The sequence below is a fragment of the Takifugu flavidus genome, chromosome 19 (assembly GCF_003711565.1).
Source record: "Takifugu flavidus isolate HTHZ2018 chromosome 19, ASM371156v2, whole genome shotgun sequence".
Taxonomy (NCBI): Eukaryota; Metazoa; Chordata; class Actinopteri; order Tetraodontiformes; family Tetraodontidae; genus Takifugu; species Takifugu flavidus.
The window spans coordinates 8,212,229-8,223,222 of record NC_079538.1 but is presented as its reverse complement, the minus strand read 5'-3'; positions in this window follow the sequence as shown (position 1 = coordinate 8,223,222).

Genomic DNA, 10,994 nt, shown 5'->3' with positions numbered 1-10,994 from the left:
ATTGAAATCCAGTCCTGAAGGGCGGGTTGAAATAGAAGGTTCCGTCCTCTTAATTTGAAATTTTCAGGAAACGGGAACCCTTCTGGTCAACTCTGCTCACATAAGATGGGGGGGGGGGGGGGTAATTGGAGGTATGGGATGCGTCAGCTGAGATGCTGCTGTATGGCTAACAGCATTAGCCACGGAGGGGGTGGTGGCATGCACCGATTTAACAGTTGTCACTAGCCTTTGGATGTGAGAGGCATGGGTGAGTGACAGGTTGAGACCGGGCCCCTTTTCGTGTGTCTGGGTGTGCGTTTATGTGCTCCTGTTAAAAAGGGCTTTTCTAAAAGAGCTGATATGGTGAAACTGACACATTAGCTGGACAATAATCTGTTTATTATCTACCACATTAAAATAACACCAGTGTGGCTGCAGGAAATTGATCAATTTCCTTCTCAGTTCGGATTTAATTGGATCTTTTATTTAACTGCCCACTTCAGTGTTTCTTTTTACCTGCAGGACACACAACAGGACACACTTGTTTAAACGGTACTAATATAACTATAAAATGTTCCTTCGAATGCCTTCCACTTTTCTGAGGCCAAATTCACCGTCTCTCTGTAACGACGCCTCGATCCCATTGTCCCGCTACCTAGAAGTCCTGATTTGTAGCCGCAGAACTCGAGTCAAACCGGTTTGTTGGAATAAACGTTGGAAGTCCTCACTCACTGTCCAGGCGGGGACTTTCAGAGGCGTTCATCAAACAGTCTCTCTCCAAAATGAACCATCTGCCCCGCTGATATAAATCATCATCACACCCTGGACCTGCCCACCCATTTTCATCTGTGTAACCAGACCCCAGAGCGTCAGCAGGAAGAGTATTGGTTGGGCCTATTGATCATTGATCTGGCGCCATCGATCCAAACTAGGCCTCCTCCCACTCCGAGGCGCTTATCTGTTCCGATTCAGGAGAGCCCTCTTGCTCTTCCTATGACTGGCGTCTCCCTGTGGAATATACATAAAAGCTCAGATAATGAGAATAAATGACACTTCTGAGTGCTGCTGGTATCTCTTACTGTTTGATTTATCACCTTTAATCAATATGTTGGCCTTTAGCTGCTGGAATCACCTTGCGGGGCTGAAGAAATAGCTCCTTTTGACCCCTCAAATTGTGATTTAAAGTCACTAAAATTTAGAGAAATCCCAAATAGTTAGATGTGTACAGATTTTTTTTAAACGAGCAATAATGCTACACTCTTTTACAACATGTCAGCCTTTTATTGTAAGAACCTTTACTGGACAATAACATGATATTGTCAGAAAACCGCTCTAGATTTACTCTGGGGTTCAATCCCGATGTCTTCATCAGTGGCTGATGAGCCGATCAATATACACGTAATTTACAAACTACGGGGCAGGTAATCAATGGGGATAAAAGTGTATGAAATATACATTACAGGAATTCAGCTACAGTGCCGACCGCAGACTGTGATAAATAGTCCGGCCATTTATTTTTGTCGCTATTGATCCTTCAATCTGGAGAGTTGGCCAGAATCGTCCGTCTTCTCATCTCCTTTTCACTCGATCTTTTTTTGAAAGCAGATTTATGGCCCGTCGGGTCAGAAGAGCAGCCGCTGGTTAAAACACCTCGGAGATGAATAAACGCGCCGCGCAGTAAAGAGACTGTAATTTGATTTTAAAAAGTGGCTCACTTTCAGCTAATGCTTCATCACTCACCGTTTTCTTCTCTTTTTTTTAACGTTAGCACTCAGAAAGATTGTTTTTGTGTGTAATTTGCATCAGTTATTCTGGAGACGTTTATACAGTGAAGAATTAAAGCGAGAACTTTTGGAGAGACTTTGTTCTCGCAGGGTTTCCCTCCGCTTGGCCGTCCTGCCGCAGCAGCATAACGAATGCTCCTGATGTAGTGCGCCGCCCTGGCCCCTGATGTATATTAATACCACAATGCTGCTGCTCTTCCCTCGGCTTTATCATTCATGGGCTAAAAGAGGAAGAATTCAAAAGTAGTCCTTTTTTTTGCAGGAACTGGAATCAGAGTCATTTGTTGTGTGGTGGGGCAGGGCGGCACCTCCGCGCGTCCTTCACCCCCACACGCAGCATCAGAGCCTGTCTTCTGTAGTAAAACAACCCCCCAAATTAAAGATTGTTAACCTTTGTGGACAGTGTGACGCCACTGTGGTTTGGATGAGACTTTACGCCCGCTGCCCCTCTGCGTTCAGGTGAGGAGAATGAGGAATATGCATTTCATTTCATGCATATTTTTAATCAAGTCTCTGGACCTGTGCTGCAGCTCTGGGCTCAGTTAAGTGATGACTCCTGTTGACAGATCGTCCTCCATCACAGTCCTATCGTAGCGCTTGTCCCAGACAGACACCCCCCCCACACACACATGCACGCTGCCACCCTTTTTTCATCTCCCCCCGAGTGGATTTGAGGGCTCACCCAGCAATGCAAGACAAATAACACGTCTGCCAGGACATCAGTCTTTAAACCAACGAGTCAGCTTACCTTTGAGTTGACTGTTGTCCATCAACTCGGCATCAGCTCAGCGTCCTCTGGCGTCCCCTGTCCATGTAAACCTCAACATCAGTGTCCTGGTGTCTTTGTAAGTCGCACATCTGGAAGTGACTTGACATTTAGCAAAGGCCTTTAGCATCCACCATGATTGTGTGTACGGAGGTAAGTAGTGATGGACAACACGCATCAGAAAAAGCCATTTCTAACACCTACTGTAGGAGCGTGACCTCCCCGATCCTGCCACGTCAAGATTAAAAAGGTTTTTATGGCTTAAACCAGTTTCCACCTAACACAGTTTAAATGGTGTTATAATATTACTGGGATGGCAGGCACAGGAAGTTGACTTAAATGCAAATCAAGTTAGCAAGACCTTTCACACCAGTAAAATTATCCTCCTGTAAGAGAAAACTGTTTTTTAATGATACAAAAAGGATAATTGAGGGTGTGTGTGTATTCTACCTGCCTATTCCTCAGGAGGGTGTTGGTGTGAATATACTTACAGGAAAGAAGAGCTTCGTCTGACTCTCGACTCGTCATTCGTTAACTTCACAGGTGCTCTTGGGGACTCCTGAGGCCATAGTCCCCCTGCCACCGCCACAGGCAATTTCAGTCTTTTGAAATGCAAAACACTCGGCGCGTTCATGTCGGTGTGTGCGTGCGTGCACGCCTTTCTGTTGGTGGGTGGGTAGTACATACGGATTTGCACGTCCCTGCGCACTTCAGTCGATTTGCGCGCATGTCCCCGTAACTTATCTTAAAAGCAACAAACTCCAGTGGCACCCTGGCGCAGCAGCAGTCAAATACAATAACATCTGAGAGCCCGGCTACCTTGTGCTGGCTCGGTCCACAGAAAGGACCCTCCAAAACGCAGCGCCGACAAAGAACATACCTTCAATTAGCCAAACCATTAACATTTTAGAGGAAGTCTGTGTTTGGGTCCCCTGGCTCTCTGCACTCCCCGCCAGTCTCCTTTTCATATTCAAATCCACAACATTAAAGTTGGCCATATCTAATCCTAAAAATGGGTTTTTATAGTTTCATAAGGAGATAAAGCCTGAAGTTTTCGCAGGCAGGGTAATTGCCAGGCTGCGCGGGAAGGCGCTATTGCTTTTAACAATCACCGTGGGCCATAGCTGCTCCTATAGGCCGAAACAGGCAGGAGCAGACAGCTGTTTGATATTGTCTTTTCTAATTTATTAGGTGATTAGTCAATCATACTAACCTACATTCATTAAAAGAAGCGCCTCTCCGGGGGTCGCCTCAACGCTTGAGTGCATTTGTGGACGTTATCATGTTGCGCTTCGGTTCGGTCGTCTCCATAAGAGACGCCACTATTGATTTGTTTCATTTTTTGTGTGTGTGTCTGGCTGCTGTCACTTAAGCGTGGCATTTCAGTGCTGCGCGGGCAGGGGTTGCCCGTCTGCCCGCCGCCGTAACAGAATGTGACAGGGTACAAAATGGTGCGGCGCGGTGGCGGTAAACTTTGTGTGAACTTGAGCCGCACACCCTCCAACTAGATTACTAGGCTTCGAGGACACTTAACCTCGGGGTCAGCTGAAGTGAATTCCTCCCAAATACGCCACTCACAAGACACACGGAGGTGTTTGTGTAACCTTAAAAGAAATGTAAATAACCTTCTACAGGCTGAAAAATCTATAACGGCCCGTCAGTTTATTAATTGACGCGTTTGCATGCAGCCGCCTGACGCGGTCAGCGCACGGATGAAGAAATCACAGATAGATCATTACCATCGTCATTGGTTATTTTGAAAAGCAGCGTGAGGCTGGTGAATGGAGACGTTCTGCGTTTGAAGGAAACACCCCCCTGAAATACTGAAATTATGTATTGATTTTCCTTCTGTCTTTCGCCCCGATGCCTCTGGGTAATTGGGTTTTCGCTGCCGCTGAACTGAACCGTCAGGCTCTAGATGTGTCCGGCCTGTGTTTTTTTAAACTTTAACATCAGGGACACCCCGTTCTGCTGTTGCGTCACCTTCACACTGTGGGGCAAGACGGTAAAAATGGAAGATGGCGTGCTGCGAGTGCAACCGCGCGGGACGATTCGACGTATTAACTGTATTTTCCATTTCACTCCTTGATCATCGGAGACTTGTGTGTTGGTTAAATCTTTCATAACATTTTATTTGAGAAAGGAAAATATTCTAGTTCTTGCATCGGTGCTGTTGCTAAGAAAATTGTTTCTTTTTGAGAAAAAAAAAACCCTGAATGGAACTTGAGGACGCTTACTTTGCATCTTTGTGGATGAGCAGGCACATGCAGGAAACTTTATTCCAATGACCTTTGGTGGAGGTTTCCACTGCACGGTGAGATTCCATCAGCGGCTGCAGAAATCTTCTCCCCAACCTTTCTGTCCCAGACATTCCCGTCGACTTCAGGCCAACAATTTAGCAGCAGTCTAAGAAAAATGACATCAGAAATAATTACTCTTGCATAACGTAGCTTTACTCCTCCTCTGACACGGAGTCCAATAACACAAAAATGCCCCAAATTTGGGCAAAGATTGCATCTACAAGCATTTCCAACACCTTTCCCAACCCCTATATATATGTATTATTAGGGCACTGCTGGGATTCGAACCCAGGTTGTTTTCCAGGCAGTTTAACCAACTAAACCACAGCGCCTCTGCTGGTAGACCTCTGACCTGACGTGGGACACTCTAACCCAGATACTATTACTGTACACATATTTAATAAGTGGGTGTTAATTCAGTTAGTTGAACTGAAATTCATCCATTAGTCACGTTTGACGGGTGTCAAGATTGACATTAACGAACAAGGTGAGCAGCAGGATGAATGATTATTATTATCATTAATATTGTGCTACTGGAGGCACTGCACTCTAATTCTGTCAGCTTCTGTCTGGTAGACAATGAGCACTCTGTATGAAATGTCTTTTTTTAGGACAACGATCCTTGTGGGCATTAGAGGGAGATGAAGACAAACTATCGCTGACGGTCCACAATTCCCATGTTCTAGAATAAATGTTTTCCTCTTGGTCCTGAAAAAAACCCTCTATCCATCACATTTTCAGAACACCTCCAAAAAAAAAACACCCCCAAACCCTTTAGATTCCAGGTCTAGCTGCAGCTCACGTGGATGAAAGGCACCTACTGTATGTAGATTAGGGTTCTTCTGAGGTTAAACTGACTTAATGTGATTCCGCCGCCTCTTTAAGGTTCTGAACAGTTTTATAGAATGAGACGCGTCTGGGCACAATCAGCGAGCGTGGCGGAAATCAGACGGGAAAGCAGGCAAAAATTGATTGAAATTCCTGCGATGTGGCATTGTCTCACTCGGTTGAAAACTGGGATGGAGAGGGGGCTGTGGTAAATTGCTCTGCGAATGTGGCTGCTGAAACCAATACTGTTTTCTTTGCTTTGCTAATTATTAATTACCCATCTCCATGCATATGTGTTTATTCCTAATTGTATTTGATGGATGAGTGGCAGCTTTGACACCTCATTAGACCAGATTAATTGAACGACACAATATTTATGTCTCGGCAATGACCAGTTATCCCACCATCTATCATTGAGATGATCTCGCTGATTGAAAACCACTGGTCCGTGTAATCCTAATTATTTGGAATTAGAAAAGAATTTATAGCTTCTTGTGGCTTTTTCCTGTGATGACGGCAAATTGGAAACATTAAATGCATAACGAGGGAGAAAATGAGAGGAAGACACAATCACAGAATTAATGGGGGTGAATGTCGGAGAAGGGGGAAGGACGCATAAAACAAACGGGGAGCGAGCTTTATACAGTGGCGCTGCGGTGTGCTCCTGCGGAGCACGGCCACGCTGGCATGTTTTCTCAAGATTCTGGCATAATATTTGGGTTTTGTTTTTTCGGAATTCCAAAAGGAATTTTTTTCAGAAATTGCTCAACTCCCCATCCGCTCACTTCCAAACATGCTTTCTGCAGAACATCTCAGACCATACTTGTCTTTTATTTTAAAAGTTGGCTGAGTACTGTAAAAAAAAAAAAAAAAAAAAAGCATTTCCACTGAACTTCATATAACCCTCCCTCCAACTTCTGCAAAGCTTTAGCCCTCCTGGGAAGAGCACAAGCTAAAATCCAGCATTTGAGCTCACAGAGAAGCAACAAGGCCCCGAAGAGTGGAGCTTTTACTATCATACAGTACAGGAAAGCCTCAAGGAACCCGCCTTTTTCCCAGGTAGTGAGAACTTCCTCGAGCTTATTTCTTAACTTTTCAAGTTTTTAATACGTTAGCCGGCTCCCCGGTGGGCTTGAAAGTGGCGGAGTTGATTGAATTAAGCTGTTTGGGACATTTTGACAAGCTTTCTAGTAGAAAAGGCAGTCACAGCTGGAATCTTGAGGGCCCATTCACTCACCCACTAATGCTTGTAGTGAACACATGCACTTCAAATGTACATAGAATACTCTGGGAAATCTGCTGACCGGAATCCTTCAATGAGATAGAAAGGGAAGATATTCTTAGAAGATGCTCTATAATGCCCTTTACACCATAGTATTTTAATCGATTTAACTGGCTTTTTTAGATATACTTGGCTCAAACTGCTCTCGCTGGTTTTAAAAATAGGACAAATGGTCTTTCGAAGCAACTGGGGAGAAGTTTAATCTCATTGAATGGAGCCAAAGCCAGACGTTTAGCTCCACAGTATAGAATACAAGATTATAACAGCCTGATATAGCCCTTCCACCACCCGTTTATTTTTATCCTCTATTAAGGCAGCGATATCCTTAAAGGCTGCCAAAATTATCCTGTAAAAATGCTGACCGGGAAATATGAAAGGTTCCAGGCTGTTCTAGTAAGCAATCTGCGCGCATGGTGGAGCAATGTGACTGCTGTGCTTGCTATACCAACAGGGGTGACCCCAGCTGGATGGAGAGGTGAGGCTAAATGAAAGTCATCCCTGGATCTTTGGGGAGCCAGGTCTGGAATACCGAGGCTCTCTTGAAAATGAGCTGTGCTGCCAACAGATGCCGCTTTACATAACTCTTTGTTTTTTCTGTGATATTCATCAGCAGAGTGTAAACACAGTTGAAAATCCATCAAACACTTCCTCACACGTGCGCTAGACCGATTCAAGTGTGTTATTTTTTGCGGCGGCGTGTTTTCAGCAGTTACGCTCAGGTGACTTCTTCTTCTTCTTCTTCTTTGCGCAGCCACTGATTCACCACCGATCCACTCTTCCGCGCGGGTAATTTATACAGAAACGCCTCCTTCCTTTGTGGAATTGGGACAAGCAAAAGAGGGTAATTTCCTTATCAAACAAACATCGCTCATTTGAAATGGAAAGTTTTGTTCCGAGTTAAGTGCTCCTTGGAGCGAAGCTGGTAATTGAAGAGTTACGAGTGCCCTGCGGGTGTTCTGAGGCTTTGCAAGATTTGTCGTGTCGTGACTCATATTTTATTTTTCAGTTCCCCTCTCAGTCACTGGTGTTATTTTTGCAGGTGTTATAACACGTTTAAGAGCCACCTTGCTGCTTCCTTTTGGAATTTCCTGGCAAAAATAGGATTCTGCGTTACACGTCTTTCCCCTGAGATAAAAAAAAAAGGCTTTGTTTGTCAGCATGGACTCAAAGAAACTGTGTAAAGTTACCGCCTTTTCTTAGCGTTAGCTGTTTTTCTGCAGGCTATCAACACGGGCGGCGCGCTACGTATGCACAGGCGTCATAAAGTAGTAAAAAGCTGACACTACGTGAGCTGTTTTTACCAGCCGCCTTATTGGAATGAACTTGAGAGGAATGTATTGATCCTGCCTCGGGATGGCAATGACACAGCCCGGCTGTTGCTTTAGAGGTGACTCCATCCAGACCCTCTCCTCTTATGCTGGTGATGTAGACGAGTCGCCCAGGACCCCGTCTGGTGTCAAGGAGCTATTTAAAATTAGAGCACGGGAGGTGCAATTGATTCAGTTTATATCTGATGTGATTAGACACAGTGGAGAACATTTGCGGTTGCTGGAATCACAATCAAGGCTTTCAGTAAAGTGCAGAAGCAACGCAGGGGTAGAGAAATGTCCTCGGCCTAATGTATGCCATTTTGGCGATTGCATTTAACCAAAGTGTCTTATCATGATCAGATGCATTTTAGTAATGAAAGCGGAGGCAACTGTGGTAGTGTTGGTGGAGCAACCCAAGGCGGCACCAGTGCAAGGAGACAATATTTTAAGAGTTTATAAAAACGTTATCTTGGGGGGAGGAAAAAAGGTAGATTCTAATGAAGGTTGTCCTGATAAAAGTGCCGTAATAAATCTTTATTACACATTCAGCCATAATTTTTTAAGGAAAAAAAAAACAGTGAGAGTTCAGGTATAATCAATACTTTTATTCCATGGAAATAAATCCTAATATTACATTTTTTTTAGATTAGCCTGTCTGTAGCAAAGAAAATATCTGGAATAATCAGAGTGTCCGAGTCCTGCTATGAGTCCCTGATTAACACCCCGCTTGTGTGATTTTGTTTTAAATGCCCCCAATTAAACGAGAAATTAAGAAGCAAGAGATGGCGGCTAATGGCATTTATTAACCCAGCAGGAATGGGCGGGCAGTGGCGACCACCGTCCGCCACCAGCTCCAGTGATGGTTCAGCCAGAGAGGAGAGCTGAACATAATAATTAAAATTTTAGAAAAAACACGCACAAATGCACCCAGCTGATGAAAGCAGCCCCGTGGCTATATTAATTATCCCTCGCCACACTCCTCGACAGGAGCCAAACAAGTGTGTGACGGCAAGAAAGAAGCGTGCAAATGACTAGTCTGTGTGAGTCATTCTTTAGATCATGCTTCATCTGAGTAGCCACACGCCCGGCGTGGATGCGTTCAGGCTTCCCACTTCAATTTTCCAAAGCCCGTGTTTGGTCGTTTTAAAAAAGAAAAATGGATTCTAAGGTGATCCTATAAATTTTTCATTTAATTACATTTATCTACAGATCAATATTGAGAATACTTGATGTAAAATTAGTCAGGAAGCATTTATTAATGGTACATTTTACCATTAACTTGGTGTTAATTAAAAAAATAAGAAGTGCAAGACGGGAAATCAAAGAGCTCAGGCCAAATTACACTCACAAATTCAATTACAGACATTTTACATTACTGCAACTATCGTAATTATACTGTATCCCTATAGCCAACAAACCAGAAAAAACAACTATATATAAATATACAATAGATTTATAGCCAGTAATGCAATATTAACGGTGACAAACTATATAGTTATTACTTCTATTAAATTCCTTTGGTCCTTTTTTGGCAGCAAAAAATGCTCTAGCTAAAGAAACTGTAGAGCAAATAGGAAAATACAAAAGGCTGGTTCAAAATTTTAAGCACTGATATTATTAGTGAAACCTTTTGAATGGTCAGATGGCACCAAAGCGTGCGGAAAAGTCCAATTCTCTTTCAATTCCAGGCTACATGGCGCAGGAAGGGTTATGGTTATAAGGGCATCAAAAATCCACACCCAGCTGCCAGCGTGTCGCTACGGGAACACACAACCTCACAAATAATCTCATTGTCGTAACAAAGTAATAACCACAGCCTAATTTGATCTCCAGCTTAACTGTGATCCCTGCGGTTATGAAGACGTGTTATATCTCTTTCCTAAAAGTCACTGTGACATTTATCATGAGTAAATTTGTAACTCGCTGAAGAAAAAAAGGTGTAAACGGGTGCTTGAGTGAGCATGTGCTGCACGTAGTGTGGGGTCTGTTGAGGGTCACGAGGTCTGACATAAAACACCTCATGAATCATGAATTTAATTACATACAGCCAATGTGAGGGGGGGAACAGTGCCCCTCAAATCAACACACGATGTAATTACTATGTATTGACAGATAACGATTGACTCTTTGTCACTTCTCGGCGACAAGCTGCTGCCGTTCACAGACATTTTAATCTGGGCTGTGCTGTTTGACACGGCCCAGCTTCTGTTCACGTGCACTGTACAAGCATAAATTTTACTGAACAAAAAAAAGCGGAAGCAATTCTTTTACAATCCATCCATTGTCAATTAGAGATAAACAGCACCAGCAATGAAAAACAGCAAATATGACTGATGAAGGAAGAGCAGCCTCAGAACGAGCGGCGGTGCTTCTTAAAGAGACACCGTCTGTGGTGGGGCTGAAAATCTGTCTTCTTTAAATAAAGACTTAATGACTGGATTAGTGTTTTTTTTTTTCTGCGGCGATAGTGCGATTGTGGGATTACAGACTGGGAGCTCAATAGATTTCCTGTCAGATGAAACCATGAAGCCAGGTGTCCCGCCGCGCTGGGAGGGCGGGAGCCGGCCATGGGACCGTACAACCCACCCGGAGAGGAAGATGACATAAAAGGGCAATTCTGGCCTTAACTGATAGATGAAAAAATCCGATTTGTTTTCCCCAGATTGCTGTTATTAAACGGCTTCAGTGAATGTGAAATCATACATGGCGTCCGGGCAGCCGTGCGTCCGCTCTCCTTCGTTAAAA